Genomic DNA, 21,582 nt, shown 5'->3' with positions numbered 1-21,582 from the left:
GGGGTCGGTGCGGGCGGCGGTTATTAATAACGCCGCGATAAACCCGGGGTTAAGCCCCGCGGGGATGACGGCCTTTGGCAAAAAGCGGAGAGAGAGCTCGCCGCCCCCGCACCTTTATCCTCCCACCGCTTTCATCCCCGCTACCCCTTTCGTTTCGCTCTCTCTTTCTCTCTCTCTCCCATTCTCCTTCTATCTTTCTCTTTCGATGAGAGGGCTGGCTTTGAGCCGAGGGTGCAGTCGAGAAAGGAAGATGAAGGGGTAGTGGATGAAGAGGGTGGATGGAGTGGAGGAGTCTCGTCCGGACGTTTATCGAGGAGCGTATATCTCTCGGGAAAGGAAGCGAGGAAGTGGAGATCGTCTCTCTCTCTCTCTCTGTCTCTCTCTGTCTCTCTCTCTTTCTTTCTCTTACCTCCTTTCTTTTTTCTATCTTTCTGTCTCTCTATTTCTAACCATTTTTTCCAGCCTTCACCGCCCTGTGATCCTCCTTCTCTTGTCCACCCCTTTTTATCCCTACACGAAGCAACGTTCAGATATGACTTGTTCAGACGTGAGGTACTGATCGGACTCGCGGATTTCAAGAAGATTTGCTAGAGTATCGAGAATGATGATTGGCTAGTAATACAACCGTTTAATCTGCGGATAGTTTCAACGTTTCTACATTTCCCGCGGAGTATCTTGGTATTCTACAAAAAAATTAATTCGGTCGATATTTATTTCGATTTTCATCTTCCTGGTATTTGTAATACTTTTTAAACTTTTTTTCTAATATACTTTAAAGATTTTGTTAAATAATTTTGACTATTTAAACTATAATATTTTATACAAGATTAACATTATTTACACGAATATTCATTGAAATATTAAAAATGAATATTCTTATTTACACGTTGCGTAACAAAAAAGGATTTCCTTCGAACGCAACGAAAAAAGTCAATATTTAATTGAACAGACATCGAATAGTCGACGATCATAAATGAGGTGCCGCGTTACGCTACTTTCGCCGGTGATTATTCATAATACGACACAGCTGCGTTTCCGCGGCGCATTGGCCGGGTCGCGCGTTATACCCCGCCGTTAAGTTTCCTGAGGGTTGCGCGGAATAACGAAGAACGCCAAGCGCGCGTGTGGATGTCTCGAGAAGCGGAGATTACTCGAGGGAAAAGCAAACAGACGTGTCTTCCGCGTCCTTTCCGCCTCGAGTATAAAACAAAGACCCGCACCTCCCGTCCGAGCCTCGCGGACCTTAAACTTTGTTTAACTTGTACGGAGAATAAACATACCGCGTTGATTAATTGTGCCGTGCGATCGCAAGTTTATCAAAAAGTGATTACAGCAAAACCTAGACGGAGCGGGCCGTATCTATGACGTTTGGGTGAATTTTTTGAAAATAAAGTTAAAGAGGATACTTTTCAATTTTGAACGGCCGTCTCGTATGTTGACGGGGGGTGAAACACGTCGATTTTCTTTTAACAAGCCGTCGGAAGTAAATCGCGAAGACCTCAACGACCACGAAGTCGTTTCCGGCATTTCGTTTAATTGAATAAAATGACGAGCCTGGAGCCGCGATTATTAATGGGGCTGTCCGCTTGCTTCTCCCGCCAACAACCGTGGAAAGTAATCTCGACATTTTTTCCATTTCCTATTAATGATTCGCCTCACTTTTGTACACGCTTATCCTACGCGCGGCGTGTAGACGTTAACTCGCAATTTGTATCTTTTAAATGGGGAAGGATCCACGAAAAATTTGCGCTCGTTCTGCGAGAGTGTTAGAAGATTTTCTCAATGGACTTAATTTATTACAAAAATTTATTATACATGTGTTTAATTGATAGATAATTATATGTCATAGAAATTACTCGATTAACTTTCTATCTCACGAATAACATTGAATTTTATTTATTATATTCTTAGAAACGAAATTAATAAGTAATTATTTTTTACTTTCAGATACGATTTCGCTGCCGCGATCGCACTTGTCCGATGAAATGCAACTGTCACTCTTCACTCATGCCGCTACGAAAATTGCTGCTGCGCGATGGATGAATTTCAGCCACGATGAAAGACAGAAACTGCCGACACGGACGGACGAGATGGCGGCCGACAGTCAAGTGGAAGCGCTGGTAAGCTAATTAATTAATTACCAAGACTCGCTGCTGTGGCTGGCCGAAGAGTACAGCTGCGTTTTCTGACCCATTTGCTCGCTCTGCAACAATTCTGGTTTAAACTTGGTCTGTTTACGCTGCGGATGCAGCCGAAAATTTCAGTAAATCACCGCGGTACCGTTTCTTTTTGGGCAGAAATCTTTCATATAAGATAAATTGTTTCGTAAAATATTTTAAACTGATAGAACAATTTTCAACGAAAAAACTCCGTCGCTTGAAATTGATTTTTAACAAATGCAAATGTATGTGAGTGCACGCGCCTTCTTCGGAATGTCCTGTCCTGTCTGGATCCTCACACTTGTGCATTTCGGACACGCAATCTCTCCCTTCAATTTACACGCTTATTTCTCCCGACCCTTCGTTTTGGCGACCACTGTGCGAGGGTTTGCCCTTCGAAAATGCGCGTCTCGCATCGGCACACCGGCTGCGATTACCTCGACTAATGCCCTAATCTCCTAATTTCCAGCCGTTTACCGCGCGGCCGTGTGCCATCCTTAATTAGCGTAATTCGCAAGCGGTGTCGCGATCGAAACGGACGCGCGACGTCCCCGCGGAATTAAAATGGGCCGACGGAAAAAAAAAAACGAGCTCTTTCCGCCCGGAGTTTCCCCGCTTCGCTAAGAACTTTAATGCTCGCTCTTTGTTTACTAGGCGAGGATGAGGTCGACGGGAAACGGATGAAATGCGCGCGCTGTCGAAAGTTCTCCCGTTGCCCTTATCATCGATCCACATCGTTAGGAATTTTAATGTTTGCTCTAGCGAAAGAACATTTTGAAATATTTCCACGTAAGACGGGAAAAAATTTTTTCGCTACTTTTTTACGTTTACTCATTGCCCCTGACTGGTGAAAGAAAGTTACATTAATCTAGGAAAAAGTTAATCGCAAAACAATATTAAAAAAAAAAAAAAAAACTTGGGAATAATTTAAATAATGAAATAGAGAAGTCACGCCGGATTTTTATTGTGTCTGCTCGTCAATCGAAACCGCGACACCTGCTGCAAATTTGATCAATGTAGGCAATTTTGTTTCGATTTTATAACGGGGCACTCATTCCGATTTCGTATCGTTCGCGGCGCTCTGATACATTCGCTTGATTGTTTTAAAACATCCGCGGTTAACCGTTACTCCAGCGCATCGATAAATAAAAAAAAAAAAATAAAAAAAAACGAGGGGGCGGAAGAGAAAGAGAAAAACAAAACATACGATCAATTACGATTTACGGTTTAATTTGTAGCCCCACGTCGATCTCTCGCTCGCAGCGCAGCGTAACTTGTTCGGTGACGGACGGTTCTCTTTTTTTATAAGCATACCGCGCGTGCATCGTTTTCCAAGAGACTGCTAACCCCGGATTAAGAACGTTGGTCCGAAAGCTTTAATCTCACGTGGTATTTGGTGTTACGACGTATTGTAGAAGTATAATTTGCATTAAAATTATTAAACCGTCTTTTTACAAATATTTATTGCTTATTTTGACACGAATATCTCTTGAGATCGTCGAGTTTTTCATCGCTAATTAATTGATTACAAGTATTTAATTTTCTAACCGCGATTACGGATAATTAAACCGATTTCTCGGTATGATCGTCGTGAACGAATGAAGAAAAGGAACCTGAAAGAAAAACGGAACAGCGTCTTGCATAGTCGCTGTTCGATCGTAGCCTTTTTCTAATTCCGCCCTTCCCCTTTCGGCAACGCGAAATTGTTCGATTCGGGGACCACCGAGACGTGTCCGGCCGCGGCCAACAAAGGTTCGCCGCACCGTTCGTTCGTGGCGTGCGGGATGTGCTCTCGCTCTCTCTCTGCTTCGTTCGTCATGCGATTCTCTCTGGTCGGCGATATCGTCGTCCGGAAAGCCGAGCTCGCCGCGCTCACGCGCGCACGGACGTGCTCGTGGAAAAGTCTCACACCGACGCGACGCTCACGTCGAGGGGGGTTGCGTCCCTGGTGGCGTCATTACGAGGGGCGTCGCGTTTAGAGCGTCGACGTTGGGCGGCAGGCGATCCGTACGACTACGACGTCGACGACGACGACGACGACGACGACTACGACTACGACTACTCGGGCGGGCTTGATGGCGCGGTCGGGGCGCGCAATAGCAGTCGGGGGGATAGAAGCGAGAGGGTAGCCGAAGCAAGGGAGAGCGAAAGAGCTGGAGCACGCTCGTCTCGCGCGCGGTATCGCGCCACGCCGGATCATGTCCGCGCCACGCCGGCGCGATGCCGGCGTGGCGACGGCTTGGCGCGGCTTGGCGCGGTTCGGCAGCGCGCCGTTCCACGCGGGAGGGCGAGCCGAGTACGGAGGTGGTAGGTAATCACCCGGCGGCTCGCGTTATAGCGTCGTTACGCCGCAGCGCCGCTATCGTCGTCTCCTGCTACCCCCTTGCCGCCACTCTTCCCACTGTGTCCTCCGCCGGTTTCTCGTACCGTTTTCTCCCTTTCTCTCTTCTCTCCCCCGCGCCCTTTCTCTCAGTCGCACTTACAGCTCTACGTTCATCTCTCGGGCTCATTCGCTTCGGTCTTCTCGCTACCGCCGCACCTCTCGCGCGCTCCGTCTCGTTCTCTTCCTGCCGCTTCGACCTAGCCCTCTTCCGCAACGACGACGGCAGCGGTAGCAGCTCGAGTCTCGAACCGCGGGCGACGTGGCTGCCTTTCATATACCGGGATACGGGAATACGGTTATCCCCCTGTCCCCTCTTTTCCCTTGGCCGCGTCTCCGCGTCCCATCGCTTCCAACATCCCGCGCTCCCGGCGCCCTCGGCCTGCCCACCCCTCTGTCGTCCTCTCGCGCCATGCCGTCGCCTTCGCCACCGTCGAGGCCGAGTTTAATTATTTCATATCGCCGTACACGGATCAACGCCACCGCCACCGCCGCCGCTACCATCGCTGCCAACCGCGCGCGGAATCCGACGTAAGCCGCCGACGACTTCTCACCCTCCACCCTCGCGCCGTCTCTTTGCACGCCTCCACGGCACCGGCGGCGTGACAGGGTGCCTCTCCTCTCGTTTCACCCTCTTCTATCTCGGGTTCACGCCACTCTTTCCCTTCCGGCGGATCGCGTCCGTCTCCGCTCGACCTTTCCCTCCGCTTTTCTGTACTACGGGAACTTTTCCCTCTCCCCGGCTGTTGCCACCGTGCGCCTCCCGCTCGGTCCGTCACTTCGCAGTTGCTTTACGAGCCAGTAACTTCTCCGAACGGGGCGACTTCATTACTTCTCATTTCCTCCCGGCGGGCGCTTTTCCGCGGCCGCGCGCGTCCATCCGCTTTCCCTCCCTCCCTCCCTCGCTTCTTCCCCCCTATTCGTTACGTTACCGGCTAGCTTTTTCCATTGCACCTCGAAAACAGCCTGTTTCGCAGATGCGATCTCATTTGCCGCCCGCGTGGGCGAATGTCGAACGCTGACCTGGTTTCGTCCCGGTATTAGAGAGAGTTTTAAAAAATGCTATGCAAAAATCAAAGAATTAGAATAAAATGGCGAGGTAACATTTATCTCAAAAGGTCGACCGGCACGGATTACTTTTTGGATCACTACAAAAAGAAAAAGAAAATTATGCATTCTTTTTTTTTTCGGTTCGCGAAAATAAAAATTAGTTTAATAGTGCCGCGATATTGGATGAATCGACACTTTCCTCTGACACCTCGCAAAAATATAACAACTGCGAATTTGCATGCTCGTGAAATTCACGTCGCCAGATTACGGCGCAATTCGGGAAACTTACAAAGAGCCGTCGTGGGTAAGGTGACACGCCGGGGAACGGTGGACACGAGGGTGGGAAGTCCCAGGGAATTAAAGAGGAGAGATCGATGTCTCGTGACGTCGCTGTCGCCACCGCGAAACTTCTTTGACGCCCCGCGACGATAAAAGCCGCGTGGACATCGACGGCGCGGCCGCTGTCGTCGACGATGACAAACTACGGGAGCGGCGGTATCGCTTAACGTTCCGCGGGCGATTAATAAACGTTATTACCGCCATAGCGCGCCCCACGTCCACCCACCCTGACGTCGCTTTTAAAGCGCGCCGTAAACGCGCCGGGCATAAATAACTTTGATACTCGTGTCGGCCGGTCTCTGCGTCCTTTTTCATTTCTCCCTCCTGAATTTTTTTTTTTTTTTTTTTTCTTTTAATTGTGCTACTCCACCTTCAATCGCGACGCTTTACACTCACGCGTCTTTATCTCGCACGAAAATTAGAGAACGTCCCTTCGCGAAAGTTGCGATCACAAGAAGTTTCGAAACAACGCAAAGACCGAATACTTAAATCATGATATCGCTGCGTTCTTCCGCCCTTTCGATAAGGAAGTGAAACTTGGCGTGCGCACAAAGAGCTCTCGGAAATAGCTCTGAATATTTAAACAGCGATCGTCCACTCGCGAGCGGTCGGGGATATACTCGAATTTCTCGCACGAGCGCTCTCTCGCCCTCGTGCCCCTCACGCGTGCGTGGCACGCAGGCGAGAGCGCGCGATATCACGTTCGACTCGCGCCTCGGGGGCATACGTATTATATTCACTCGAAAAGCGGCAAGAGTCAGGGCGAAACGGCGAGTAAGGGCGACGGGCCGATCATGCGGCACAACGATGGGGTGCGACCGACAAGATCCTACGACCGAGAACATTGTTTTCTGCGCGAGCCCTCGTCCTGTCTTCGAAGAAGGGTGGCGTAACTCTCTCGTTGCACGGTGCATTTTTATGAGGGATCCTAACCCCCCGACGCGTAATTAATATATATACCTTCATATACAGTTACAATTAATTCTTTTATAAATTTGATTTGCGATTTGTTTTTACGCGTCCGCGTATTTGGAAAAATAAAAGAAAGTGTTACAAGGTTCCCTTACATCATTCGCGATATGTTATATCAGTCATGCGGTCATCGATGTGATTTATTACGACGTACGGTCGGCCCACTGCGAAGTATTGAAAATATAAATTTCTGCGAGGACGAGGACATTCGCATACGCAGGCTCGTTGACTAATTATCCCAATTACAGGCCACGAATCGGAGTAATTAGTCGCGCGCGCTGCATCCTGCGATCGATCGCCCAAGCTAATAACGGGGGGTGACCATTTATCAGTTCATAAATCCTCCCCGTATATAAACCGTAACTCGTGCGCGGTATAGAAATTTACTGACTGAAAGTCACTCGTATGAACGAACGGTTCTTGTTATATGTATGTTAAAAATAAGTCATACATGCAAAATTATTGCAGTTTAAGAGGAAGTCTCATTTGTCAAGATTCATTAAGAAGTTAATGGAAATCAGATAGTATTTGTTACACGCTGTGTAACGTAAGCACATATTCTAAAGAGCGCATCGTGTACTCAATCACGCGCAAATTTATATTTTTACAATTTTTATTTTCAAGTATAATTGCTCGGCACTTATATCGCTTTAATAAAATTCTCTCGAGAACTTATCTGATAACGAATTGTAATACTCGATGTGTCTATTTTGCAGGGTGATGATGGAAAAATAAGTACAAGTACAATGTATTCTCATTTTTTTAATATATATTTTATTTTCATCACAAGAGTAAATTATATTCATACAATATTAACACGCGTTTCTCGAGGATCGGGTCCGATCAATAAGTTTGACAAACGTGATAAAGCAGATAAAAAAAAAAATTTAAATAACTATGGAAAGATTCGCGGAGGTGAAGGCAGTCAGGTGGGCTGTTATTGTTTCTGTAACGACAGCATCCCTGGAGGCTGTAATGCCTCCTCGATGACGAGGCGACGAGCGCAGGTGCGCCGTACGAGCGACGGGATTTGCCCTTCCCCAGAGAAATCCCTCTTCCCCCCTACGCTAGAGGGTCCTCTTTCGCGAGTTTAACGAGATGACACCGTTCCCAAGATCCTCGGAAAATCCCGAGTCGCGCAAGAACGTCGCCGGCGCTCAAATTTATTCATTCCCCTTACCGCCGTCAACGTTGCACGCACAACGGTCCGTAACGAGCTTCGGAGATTTTCCGTAACAATGGAGAAGACTGTAGGTCTGAGGAGTAAAATTTAAAGCTAAAGCGAGATACGTATCAGATAGTGAGCGATCAAGCAATTTCGGTTAATAATCGCTTCAATTTATAATTACAACAGCTGAGCTTGATGTTATTAATAAGGTATATGATTAAGAAACTGGGAAGGAATTGGAGTTATGTTCTCGGGAGGAAAGACGTAACTATATCGCCTCCTATGATAACGCGGATACGTACAAATTCGACCACCATTCGTGAATGACGTATCACTCGCTCTGACGGCGAGCACAAAAGAACCCCGCGAGAAAAATTCACGTCTTAATTTCGAGGAAGCTCGCGGTACGATAAATTATCGAGCTTACAAATTACCTTCGAAAAAAGGACAGTGATCGATATCCCGCGCAAAAGATTTCAGAGAGAAATTTCAACGCGATAGTCGCCAAAAAGTCGAGCGAACGACGACGAAAGGGTTAAACTGGCAGAGAGAACTGGCGTCTGGATGGTAGTAGCACCGACGGAAGAAAGGAAGAGAGAGAAAGGGCGGGAGGGAGGATAGGGTCTTCATGGAGCGACGTTTAACAGCATCGTAACCGGCTGGGATGATTACCTCACCAGCCAACGTAGGACTCTACGACCTACCCTCTGCTCGTCGTCGGCGTCGCGACGCCCGTAAACGGAAGCCCCACGGCGGTGCTCGAACCCTCTCTCTTCCCCATCCGCCCGCGTCACCCCTGAGCTCCCACCCCGGTCTTCCTTCGTCGTGCGATGCATATCCAACCCTTTAACCACCTGCCGGAGAAGCGGCAGCAATCTCGGGCGGCGAATGCGCAGCACCCCGAAAATGTTAAAGGAGCTGCGGTAACGCTTTCGACTCTCAACTGAAGAGCCAGCCGAAGAATTCTCTTGCTAAGACGATCCTTTGAAGTTAGAGGTATCGTTGGACTACGTACAAGGATCGCAGGAAAGAGGTAATCTCGGCAATGAGATTCTGTACCCGAAAGAATCTCCAACAGATTTTCACAATTTTTTTTTTAAGGGGAGGGAAAAGAATTTAATCTGACATCAGATTTCTCGATATAGATTTAAAAAAATTTTATTTGCGAGCATTGTAATAAGTTAGTTTGCATCAATATAAAAATAGCAAGTAGAAAGTATACGGCGGAAGAAAGATGACTTCTTTTACGAAGCGTTCCTCATGGTATCATCCTTAGATCCCTTAGTTCTCTCGAAAAATATTTCAAGCTGACTTTTTAAACGCGATGTAAGGGACACCTTTTACACCCAGTCAAATCGATTCGCGCGATACTTTCTTTTGGCTTCGCTCTCTCGTTCTAGTTTCTTTAGCTTTTCGTCACGACGATTGACAGGCTTTATGGCGGTGGGACGGTCACGCTTAACGATCGAGCCAATCGTAAAAAGCCCCGCTAGCGCTGCGGAGCGTAGATAAGGTCTTCGTCGTTGACAACCTTGCGGTAGAAGAAGAACGGGCCCTGGCTCTTGATACGAACAAGGATAAAAAATCTCGCGATCGCGTGCTCGAAAAAAAATGTATCAGTAACCCATTTATATTAAAATAATTTGTCAAGAATGTTCCTCAACGCGATAACATCCACGCATAATATTGTTACAAATAGATGCGTCTTAAATTTAATTTGACGTCTTTTTGCGCATTTTTTAATTCTCTTAGAAGTACTTTGCGTCTAAATACATACCATAATTTGTTAATTGTTAATTTTCGTTGCGTCCCATCAGTTGGATGTCACGGAATTCCGCTTCGCGAGATTTGATGCAATAAATTCGGTGAATTTAGTATGCGCACGTTGAGATATATTTTTTTTTTTTTAACCATATTTCTCGCAACGCTCGGAACCGCATTTTGTATTCGTGTGCGTGTGACGCGAAAATGTGTGGAACGGCCGTGCGAAGAGTAATTGGGCAATATTGTCCGTAAGTATGATTGTGACCGCGGATACGATGGAGATTGAGAATTGTGGCGAGACAGAGGGAGGAAGGACAAGAAAAAAATGGGATGCTAAAAAGAGTGAAAGAGCTTGGGTATAACGGAGCGATATCAATTCTTCGTATCCTATGTGTACTGTTATCGGTCCTTTGGTTTTATATTTATAAAATAATTATTCTCACGAATACAATCTTTTTGCAGCGAGTGAATATCCTGGAATATTATCTAACCGAAACTCTTGTTTCTGTTTCAGATCAAAATCTGGAGAAGATAACGTCGTCTCATCGCTGATATTATTAAAAAAACGAGCCGCGGTCGGTTCGTCGGCCGTTCATTTCGGGAGTGCCGTTTAAGGAAATGCGTGAGAAAGCTTTCGTGTGTGAATGAATACAAAACGGGAGTGCCGTACCGTGTTGCTCGATTTTAATTACCCAGTCGCGTCGCCGATGTACATACATCATTAAAGTATTACACGAACCACAGCTGGTTCGTCGGCCGCGGGCGTTTCGGGATTGTCGTTAAAGTAACCGCGTCGAAAATCTTGGTTATACGACTTTTATAAATGCGACTGCCGTACAATATCGTACGGTTCTAGCTTATTATTCGGGCGCGTGTCCGCGAGTGACCTGTGCACTGAAGGAAAATACGGCTTGACATTCCAGACGTTCTGAGAGGAGGAGGAGGAGGTGGAGGAGAAGGCCTAGAAAAGACGTCATTCTTCGAAACAACGTTGAGGTAAAGAGCACTTTTTATTTAAATAAAATTAACAATTTTGTACTATTTATCGAGTATCTTACTATTTCAATAACAATTAAAAATAAGAATTGGACAATTAGAGAAAATAATTAAAAATTTTAGAAAATTACAATCTCTTAGAAATTTTAGTTAGATAATAAATAACTTTGTTTTCCATTGTTTAATTAAAAAAATTAATTAAAGGTACGTAAAATTTGTTTTAATAGTAAAATTATTTTGAGCGCCTCTTCAATGTATATTTTATTTGTATGTTACAGGATCGCCGTAACTACGTTGCTGTATAACTTCGCCGCTGCGCATCGAATCGGTGAGTCAAAATTATTTTTTTATGGTGTCAATGTTATATAAAATTGCTTATACATATGGGAAAAAAAATTATAATATTATATAAATATAATATAAAATATATCCTATATAATATAAGGAAAAAAACTGACCGCGTCATACGTGACAAAATTAATTTTTTAAATTAATTATCCGGAAATGTTAAATGATTTGATTACGGAGATATTAAGCTTGTTAATAGCGCGTTCTCTAATATTTTATTCCTCTTTCTGCGTTAATAAATCGGAATAATTGAATAGTGCAGGCTTTAGAGATACAAATGTCAAACTAACGAAAGGCGCGCCAGGAAACAAAAAAAAAATTTTTTTTAATAAAATAAAAGAACATCCTTCATTCAAGAGGTAGCCTACGAACGAACGTTGCTCCTCCATTAGCGACAGACGTAACAAAGCGCCTTTTCATGACGCATCGCCATGACCAACTCGCATAAACTCAACTGTCTCTCGAGCCTCGCGTGATCATCCCTCTTTCTCGGGGCTTCCGTCAAAAATCCAACGCGTTCCAACGCGCGAAGACAAAAGTGGCAACGGGAAAAGCCGCGGGGAGGAACGAGAACGAGATGCGGAGAAAGGAGAAAAAAGTGAGAGGTGGTAGAAAAATCGTGGAAGCGAAATAAAGAAAAAGAAGAATATGACGTGGGAGAAAGGTAGAGAAGGGAAAAAAAAGAAGAGAGAAAGAGAGAGAGAGAAGTTCGATGTCGAACTCAGCCCTCGACCGAACGGCTCACCGTCCCTTCCTCTCCTCATCTATAGAAGATACCCTTCGACTCTCCGTGCCCTCGTACGTGCTTGCTCTCGCCCACAGACCGTCCCCTATACTCTTGCACGTACACGTACTCGCACATACAAGCGCGCACAGAAAGCCGTAGTCACCCTCCAGCGGCCCGCGGCCCCGCCCGTCTCACCCCGTCTCGTCAACCCTCGCTCGACCGGCGTGTTCCCGCCCTCTCCGTGTTTCCGCGGCCCGTTCCAACCACCCCGTTCCACGCCGTGTCCCGCAGGGCATGTCCCTATACATCGCCGACTTGCAATTGTCCGCTCTATCGCCTCTAGATCCGTTCTCGCGGCGCGGACGCGGCGTTTATAAAAAAAGCATTTCTCTGACTAGGCGCGATCTCGCCCGAGGAGTCGCAACGTCGAATTCAAATCCGTCTAGGTAGCAGCGCCGATTTTCCGCGGATTTTTCACGGGGGCGCCGCGCGGACAGTACTTTCACCGCCGCCGGAAAATTCTCATCCCCTTTGGTGGCACGCTCCGCGGCACGCCCGGCCGTCTCTGTTATACTGCCGGCAGCGACCCAACCGTCTCCTCCCTCGTTCACCCCCGCGTTCTCTCAACCCAACCACCCCAAACTCATCCCCTCACGCCTCGCCCACGCCCGTCGTTCCCGCCGCACCGCGCCGCGCCGCCACCGCCACGCCATCGCGTCGCTGCCGTCCCCTCGAGCCAGCCGAGCTAACCATCCCATCCCAACCACCCCGGCCACCCACGCGCGCTACCCCCTACCCTCGACCGCGCCACTCTGCGAGCCGCTCGTTAACCTGCTAGCGCCCCTCTAACCGCTGCTGCAGGGCTGTTGCCGCCGCCGCCGCCACCGCCGTTGCCGCCGTCGCTACCGTGGCTGCTATATTTACATATCAATATTCCATGGCGTGGCAGGGTGGCTGGCTGGCTGGCTGGCTGGCTGGCTGGCTGGCTGGCTGGCGAGCTGGCGGGCTGGCTGGCTGGCTGGATGGCTGGCTGGCTGGTTGCACGCTCTCCTGATCGTAAAGTAGCGGTGGCGTGCTCCTGCGGATCTCGTCTGCCCCCTGCCTCCTATCACTCCCCTCGCTTTTCTTCCCCCGCGCCGAATCTCTCGAGGGATGGAATCCTGAGGAGCGAACGTTCAGACAAGAGTATTCCCGTCCAGGAGTTCGGAGACGCCGAGAGTAATGATCCGACTTGGTGCGTGTTTTCGACTGACGGCGTTAGGGTGAGAGAGCGCGTGGGTGGAGGGTGGGAAATTTCCTCGTGAACCGGCGGCCCTGAGACGCCAAAAGGGTGGAAGCCACAGCCGTGGACTCTTTCTCGATTCTTTGTGCTGTGCAGTCACGCGGCGAATCGCGAGCGCGGATGCTGGCTAAAAATATGAACGTCACCGCGTGACAACTCACATAATGACGGAGATATCGCGAAAAAAGCTTTGTACCTTTATTCGACATTTTATCTCGCCCTATTTTATTCCACTCTACTTTATTTTAATGCAAGTCTTTCTCTCTCTTTTTCTAAAATGATGCAGGGAATGCTTTTTATTTCGCTTGCGTTTTTTGTTTGATTCCCTTAACACTATCGGGTGCCGCCGGTTAGATATCGCGTTGTTGAATGAACGCCACGCGGTAAAGCGTAAAAAAACGCGGATTCCGATTCCGCCAGCAATTATGAACTCAATTATATCGGCATACGCATGAAAAAATATCCGCGACAATTTCCCGCCGCGGGATGAGAATTACATCGACAGACCGAAACGCGAGCGCGATCGTCACCAGGCTAATAATTTCGTTTACCAGAGCTTCATGAAAAATTATAACTGTTCCATCGCGCGTGTGACACCGCGCCGTGTAGTTTCAATTGTATCGCGTCAAATGTGTGCTCACGTTTCATCACCAATTTTATCATTTTAAGTCAATTCGCTTTATTAGAAGTGCTTATTTCACGCGAACGGAAAGGAAACGAGAAGATAAAACTATCCTGTACCACACGCGAACTAGATAGCGTTTGATTTTATCATTACTATTACTTAAAAAAAAAATTAAAAAAAAAAACAGTTTTACCTATCGCGTACAAATATAAGTCTTATCGAGGCAAACTCAAACCACGAAACAATTTCGTTTTGTGAAAGGAAGTAGTATGTCGCGCTCTCGTTTCCATAATTATTCTTCATTTATTATGCATATTACAATTACAAAAATGGTCCGCGTGATCGTCGTTTCTTCTCTGGAGGGAAAAAAAAAAATTCTAAAATATGTGCTTGAAATTTACATGAAGTTTATAGGTCGCCAGAACCAAAGAGGATTAAGAATGCAGGCGACGGACGGATTATTGTCCGACCCGTTTCCGGGGATGAATACGTTAGCGGACCGTTGAAAATCGACCGCTTCTTAAGACGTCGCGACGTGCCGCGCCGTACCGCTTGCGCGATGCCGGGCAGGTGCTAATTTTAACCGTTTCCTTAACCCGCGTATTTATAGGCGGTCGACTCTCTCTCTCTCTCTCTCTCTTTCTCTCTCTCGGGACTCTTTAAAACGTCTCGCCGGTCCATTCGTCGCACGCGCGAAAAGCGCCCCGAATAATTCAACAGAGGATTCGGTTGCGAAACGAGGACGCCGTCATCCTCCTCCTCATTACGCCCACCTCACCCCCTCGTGTGAATTTTCGCTCGCTCGCTTGCTCGCTCGCTCACTCATGCACGGAGGATTGACGTATACTCGTGGTATAAGCCCCGAGAGTTATGCGAGGCTGACAACTTCTGACAAACAAAACCTTTCGCTATCGACGCCTGTTTGCTTTTCCTTCTTACTCGCGCCGCGCTTCTTTCCGCTCTTGCTACATCTTACCGAATTCAAAGCTGTTTAATTAGAAAGTATAATAGAATCTCGATAGCAATTTAAACGTACAAATTACGATAACACAAATCAATATTTAATTATTTTATTTTTAAAAGTTTTTTTTTTTTTAATGTTTTAAAATGATAATCCCCATACGCTCGACTAGCGTCGTTTCGCATTTCATTACCCTTGTCACTTTCGATTTTTAGTCGAATGGGAAGTTCTTAATTAATCGCGCGACCCACCGGATCCGTCGAGCTCGCGATCCGAGGCTTCGGCGTCACGTGCGGTTTATTCGAGCGAACGCCCCTTTCCGCGCACTCTCCCTTCGGAAGGGAAGTTTCTCGGTTCTATAGGGATTCCGGGACGGAGGCGCGTGTACCCTCGGGGGCTTTCGTGACCAGAACGTCGCGTCGCCTCACCCTGCCGTCGCCTATGCCGTCACCGCCACCCCTCCGCAAACTGGCGTGACACCCCCGAAGCCACGCCGAGCTCGCAACGAGAATTTTACCGAGGAGTTAACTGGATCCCGCGACGCCCACATTAAAAGCGAGACGATGCTCCGGGAAAACCGAACGAATTCTTATCGATAGCTGGGGCGATTGAGCGAGATGCGAATAACGCGACGGAAATGTCCATCTCTAAGCGTTTATTCTTTAAAACGTTCTACAAAAAGATTTTTACGAAATGCTGAAAATGATCACAAAGAAACCTACTTTCGCAGCTTTAAATCTGTCCGCCTGGAATTTTATGCCTTTAAATTGCGATCTACAAAAACATTTTTATTTATACGGAACTTTAATTGCACGTACGTATCGATTGACTTTTTAAATAAAGTTCTGCCGAAGGTTCAACGCGTGAAATTTTATTTATATAATACAAGTTATTTTTTTATTGCTTATATTACACTCTTTCGGCGTGGATTTGTAAGATGAAGCAAAGGCGTATCTATAAATTGAACAAATCTCTATCTCCCACAATGGGAGAAGATGCTGTATTAAAAGTTGCTGTAAAGTGAGAGCAATTACGATCCATGGGGCGTTGGTGATTTTTACACTTGTTCCTCTAAAATACACTGAAAATATAGCCGTGTCTCGGGAGGTTACGTGATGTTTTTAAGGTCGCCACCTAGTCGCGCAAACAACGTTCGTCGCCTGCGGCGAAACGTCGACGTGCATCGTGAAGTCGAGCGACGGGCCGAGAGGAGAGGAGGAGAAAAACCAAACAGGATTACGGCGACGTGGCCGGATGAATCTAGCTGCGGGGCATTAGAATAATCACGGAAGGTGGCAGTCAGCTGTATTAATCGATACCGCCGCCGACGGGGGTCTCGTAAAAATTTTACCTCGGAATGTCACGTATCGCGTGACGTGCGAAGGATACTCAACGATTAACGTCGATCCATTAATGATAAACTGAATGAATCATGCGTCGCTTTACTTAGATTTTCTACGTCTCCTCCTCTTTCCCTTTCGTTAAAAAAAATTTTAATTATCTTAATTTTAAATATTAATTTTTCTTTTCTTTTCTTTTTTTTTTTTTTTTTTTTTTAATGTACAAAACGTAACTAAGATTCAGAATTACGATGCGCGTTTTGATAGAAAATTTCTCGGTCGAGAGTGGTTTCAATTTCAAACGACTCCCTAAATTAGCGTATCGAAAATGACGCGGATTTTATCGCGGGAATAAAAATTCACAGAAGGGGGATTTATCTCACGAGCGAATTGCCGAGAGACGCCGGGCAACGCGCGACATCAAAAAGAGGAATTACCGCCTGACTTATTATCCTCTTTCAACGCGAAACGAATTCGCGCGCGGCGTTTCCGCGCGACGCTCCCACGAGACAATTTTTCGCGATTTCGGACTCGCCCCGCGTGCATAATGCTCGCGGAGACACGGGCGGAATTGTCCTCGGGGCACCGCATATATCTTGTTACGCCGGCCGCCGGATGTATTCCTCGAAACGTCCAAAGACCCACTCTTGGTTGCCCATCCTCCCCTTACCTAATCTCGCGCCCTTCTCTACGGGCTCGCCCGCATTCGAGACCGTTTTCCTCCGTAAGCGCGGAACGTTTGCGAGCGGCTGCGGAACGCCGGCAATAAATTTATCCCGGCACGCAATAATATTTGTGCCGAGCGCGGGAATATACCGGTGCCGCCCACACCGACGCGGGGGATATTCCCGCATACGTGCAAACACGCACGTGTACGAACGTGTGCACGGTGCACCAGCGTTAGAGCGAGCGCGCGCGATAACGATAACACCGCTTGGGCGTCGCGCGGGTACTCGCCCTCGAAAACGAGCACGCGCGTGCATTGTGGCATGCATCTCGGCGCAACACGCAACGTCGAGTACACAAACGTGTTCGCGTGTGTGTACGTGCCAATAGCGGGAGTTGTTGGGGAATGGCGATTTTTTAAAAAACTATCGATATTCCCATTTATTTAAATACGCTCGGGGCGGAATCGACGAATATCGTTGAAAGGTATCGGCGATAGCCATAGATATCGTCGGATGAGACTTAATTACGAATAAAAAAAAAAAAAAAAGAACAACGAAAACAAAAAAAAACGCGAAAAATAATGCGGTCTTCTGCGAGGCTGTTGGTACAAAAAAATTGATAATCGGTGAAAAAACGTAGCGGATTGTTGTCCCGTCGCGCGAAGAAACGCCAGCCGGGCACGCTCTTTCGAAACTCGCGAAATCCGGTCCGCCGGAGTTCGGTCGCTGACGCGAAGCTATTTCGGAAGATCATCTTCCTTCACGGGAGGCCGGATTATCGATTGGCGGAGGAGAGTCTTGAATTTTTTATGCCGGAATTCGAAAGCACGAGGTGGCGCGGCGCGAAGGCGCGATACGGCGCGAACGCGCGTACGAGTTAGGGATACTTAAATTTCATAGCGCACCGTACTCTGGTGGCCGAGTTCCGTGCGAAGAACCCGATAATTTTCAGCTGCTCCAACGATTTATTGATCTCGGTCACAATGGTCAGCGCGGTTCCGCGGATAATACTGGCGTTCTAATCACGAGGCGCGATATGTGTGTCTCTCCGTTCAAGTATCGACTTTTGGATTTACGTGGAATACAAACGGGCGAATGCGCTCGCGGCGCGCGTGACCATTTCCACGCCGGGTTTCAGTAGGTTGCCGTCGGACGACCGCGAGCTAAACCGGGAACAAAAGCGCCGGCAAACTGGTCGAACGGACGGATGCTGCGCTCGGACGCGAACGCGAGACGCGCGCGTTATCGCGCATTAATCGCCACGCGAGAGAAACAAGGGCTTTCTCCGGCCGGGGATCGTTGCGGCCGGCCCGGAGGAAAGCTCGTAAATAATGTAACGTCGCGCGGCAAGCCGCCGCGAGGCTCTTTACGAAAAAGTGTCTCGTAATGCCGCGGTGAAATTTTGATCGTGCTGCGGGGAAGGATTTGCATTTGTAATAGCACTTTCGTTTCCGGCGCCCGGTGGATTTTTTACGACCGACAGCTAGCCCGGTTATCTAATCATCGCTCAACGGCGACCGTATTTCAGCCCGATTTTTAATAATTCTCGATCGCGGAGAGTAAAGGTTTTTGCTTCCCCTCTTTCTCACCTACTTCCTCTTCACCTCAAGACCGTGACGCCTTACGATGCGCGTTTTATTTGTTGGCACCGGGCAAACCTAATCCTACGTCAACTCCTAAACGCCCCCGAGCGCGAGAGGATGAGCGAAGGGAAGGAAGGAACTCGCGGACGATCGCGACGAGATCGAAACGCAGGAAATTTGGCGTATGGCCAAAGGAAACCCCCGATCCTGCCCGAACGGCCGCATTTCCATCTCCTCGAAGTGATGCGCGCGCGAAAAACGACGCAACTCTCTTTCTCTCTTTTTTTTTTATTTTTTTTATTTTTTTTTTTTTTTAAAGTTCTATCCGCAACTCCTCGCCACAGCGGACCGCAATTCCGATGAATGTTTAACGCGAGAGTCCGGACGTATAAGCGCGCGTGAGCCATATTTAGGATACTACCGCATGCGCGGCGCTTCAATTTTCCACTCCGTGAGGAAATATCGCGATACGAGCTGCCATTTTGCAAGCGAATACGCTGCCAGAATAGAGAAGCATTTCGGAGAGAAATGATTCCTGGGTCAACTGTTGTAAATGTGACTTTTTAATATTATAATTACAAATTGATAGCGCGATGAGGGATCGGGTCGCTCGCGATAACCGTCGACGTAATGACTGCACGTGGGTCAATTTCACGACGCGAGATTCGCGTGTCCAAAATTACGTTTACGTAAAATTGTAGGAGCAGGCGCGCGCTTTGAATTCAGGGTAGAAGCTCAACTTTTAAGGAACGCGCGCGGTCGGTCGGGTCGCGAGTTGTATATCGGGGTCTCGGGCTTTCCTGGAGTATGCCCATAAATACGCGCGCATATGCGCGCACGTGAGGGGAAGCAGCCCGACCGGCTAACCGCCGCCTGCTCTCGCCCTCCGACCTCGCTCCCTCCTCCCTCCAGCCGCGCCGTCTTGCCCTTTGCCCCCGAGTCCCACGTCCCGCGCCCCGACCCCGAGTGCCTGATGAGTCCTCTTGCTCGAATGCAGGTGGCGAAACGGCAATTAAGCTCGCGAAAGCTACGGACCTCTTGTTTCGACGCTACCCTCCGGCTTTCCGTCCCCGCGCGCCACCCCACCCGCCGTTTCCCGAAGGAAACGAAACTGCCGGAAACGCCACCCCCGACACCTCCCGCTTCCAACCTAGAAAAGTTTCGGATCTCTGGTACACTCGGGCGCGCTGATTAGCCGCGGCACCGGGCGCGCGAAGACGAAGGATCAATCTTCTTTCTCGCCGGTGTTGAAATTCGAGCACATCGTCATTACGCTATTATTAACGTATATTAATAACACGTGAGATGGTATTGCCAAAACCGCGATAATTATTTCAGTTAAAAAGAATGTTTTATATTATAATATTTGCACCGAGGCACGAAAAGAGGTATAAGAAATTGGGTTGACGATTGAAGGAGGCGGACGATAAAAATGAGGAAATTTATTTATTAGGAAAAAGAAAAAAAAAAAAATTGTTGCTTATAACGATACAAAAACTCGAGTTCGAGTTATAAATTCACGTGAGTTCAACAGTCACCTTGTTCCACGTCGCGAAATTTTTCGTCGCGGCTACGGGTCATGCGGGAGCCGCCAACAAAGGGGACGACATCGTGCAGGAGATCTCCATTAGCAGCTTCGATTAAGGGTGGAGGTGGGCGAAGGGTGAGCAGGAAGTAGAGCGGCAGGGAGGATAATTAGCTGTCCGTGCCGCTCGCTTTGCCGTGGCGTCGCGCGCTTCCGGACGCAACGTTAAAGAGTAATAAGGCGGGGGCGTGCTCGCGCTTTGTGAAAGGAAAGAAGAATAAGAAAGAGAAAAAGGCGAGAAAGGAGGCAAGGAGAGCCGGGCGAGCACGTCAAAGTTCTTTCGCGAAGCGCGGGGGCAAAGGAGGAGGAAAAAAAAAAGAAGAGAGAAAACGCGGGAAGGACGAGGAGAAGAAAAGGAACGAGAGGTATCAAGAGAGGAGAGAGGAGGAGGACTTTGCGTCGCGGAGACGACGAAGCCGAAGCGCCAGATAGGAGAGAGACGACGAGGAGGAGGAAGAGAGAACCAGGGAAGAGAGAGAGAGAGAGAGGAAAGGCGGCGAGAAGCCAAGGAGGACTCTTCGGGGACCGGAGACGACGGCAGGCAAAAAACGAGCAAAACGGAAGCGAGAGAACCCGACTCGAGCTCTCTGCCTTTGCCTTACCTTGCCCTACTCGCCTCACCTCGCCTCGCCACGCCTTGCCTCGCCTCGCCTGTGCCTGCCAGCTCGCCACGAGACGGCAAACACGCCCGAGCTTAAGCTTCGTTCTCATGCCAACGCGGCTGCACGCCTCCACCGTCTCCTTGGTCGTCGTCTTTCTTTTTCCCCTCGCTAACCTGAGCCCTGGTCCTTCCCTCCGCAGTGCCTTCCCTCGCCGTCTTGGTCTCATCTTTCGTTGCCACGCTCTCGCAAGAGAGCCATTCCAATCTCCCGCCGCTCCTCGGCCTCGTCCGAACGCGCGCGCGAACCGGCAACGATTTCACGCGATCTTATCTCTTTATAATTCCCTCGCGTTAAATGTCCGACTAATTGAGAATGAATTTAAATTATATTGTTATAGTCGGAAGTATCTGAATTGATCTACGAAAAGTTTTCGTAAGAAAATTTTTTAATAATTCTTATTTTACCCTGAATATTATTTGTTTTTCTACCGAGCACCTTACATCCGTCATTATAGAGTTTGATGTACCGTGTATGCTCTCTGGTTCAATATCTCAATACGTAATATTCTTTCATTACGAGGCATGCGGTTGAACGCGTGCTCAGTAAAGGATATTATTAGGAATGATAAATAAGGAAAGGATTCCTCAACCGGAAATAGATACGCGGATTTATATGTGGACGAGGTATCATTACCTTTTCTTTTTTTCCTTTTTCTTTTTTTCGCAACGCCGGCGAGATGAGACGCGCACGCGAGACTGATAATGAGAGCATCGTAATAACTCGGCTACCTCTTAAATGTAATTACTTATATTTAAACATGTTCGTATCGATGAATCTTTGTTACAGAATGCAATTAATATTCGGTTTATAAAATTTTATATTACGCGTTGAATTATTTAGAGGTAAGAGAATCAGAGAAAGACGGACGGGTGGCCGGAATGGGGGAGCGGGGGGAACGGGGGGAGCGTGGGTGTACGTGCCGCGCGCGAGCTACGTTCGCTCGCTACCCCCACCTCTCGCTGTCCTTCTCTAG

At 48.0% G+C, this 21,582-nt stretch overlaps 1 long non-coding RNA gene across 1 annotated transcript in view; it reads left to right on the top strand.

The window, feature by feature from the left end:
- LOC139110980 (uncharacterized) overlaps nt 1-12,540 on the top strand; it is a 70,202-nt gene extending 57,662 nt beyond the window's left edge. Inside the window, exons 6-8 of the long non-coding RNA XR_011547130.1 lie at nt 1,948-2,120; nt 10,347-10,828; nt 11,107-12,540. This is a non-coding gene — a long non-coding RNA (uncharacterized lncRNA). The remainder of the gene's footprint in view (nt 1-1,947; nt 2,121-10,346; nt 10,829-11,106) is intronic.
- Nucleotides 12,541-21,582: the final 9,042 nt, after the last annotated feature.

This window comes from Cardiocondyla obscurior, linkage group LG22, assembly GCF_019399895.1.
Source record: "Cardiocondyla obscurior isolate alpha-2009 linkage group LG22, Cobs3.1, whole genome shotgun sequence".
In the NCBI taxonomy this organism is placed as follows: domain Eukaryota; kingdom Metazoa; phylum Arthropoda; class Insecta; order Hymenoptera; family Formicidae; genus Cardiocondyla; species Cardiocondyla obscurior.
This window is presented reverse-complemented; position numbering and strand designations above follow the sequence as displayed.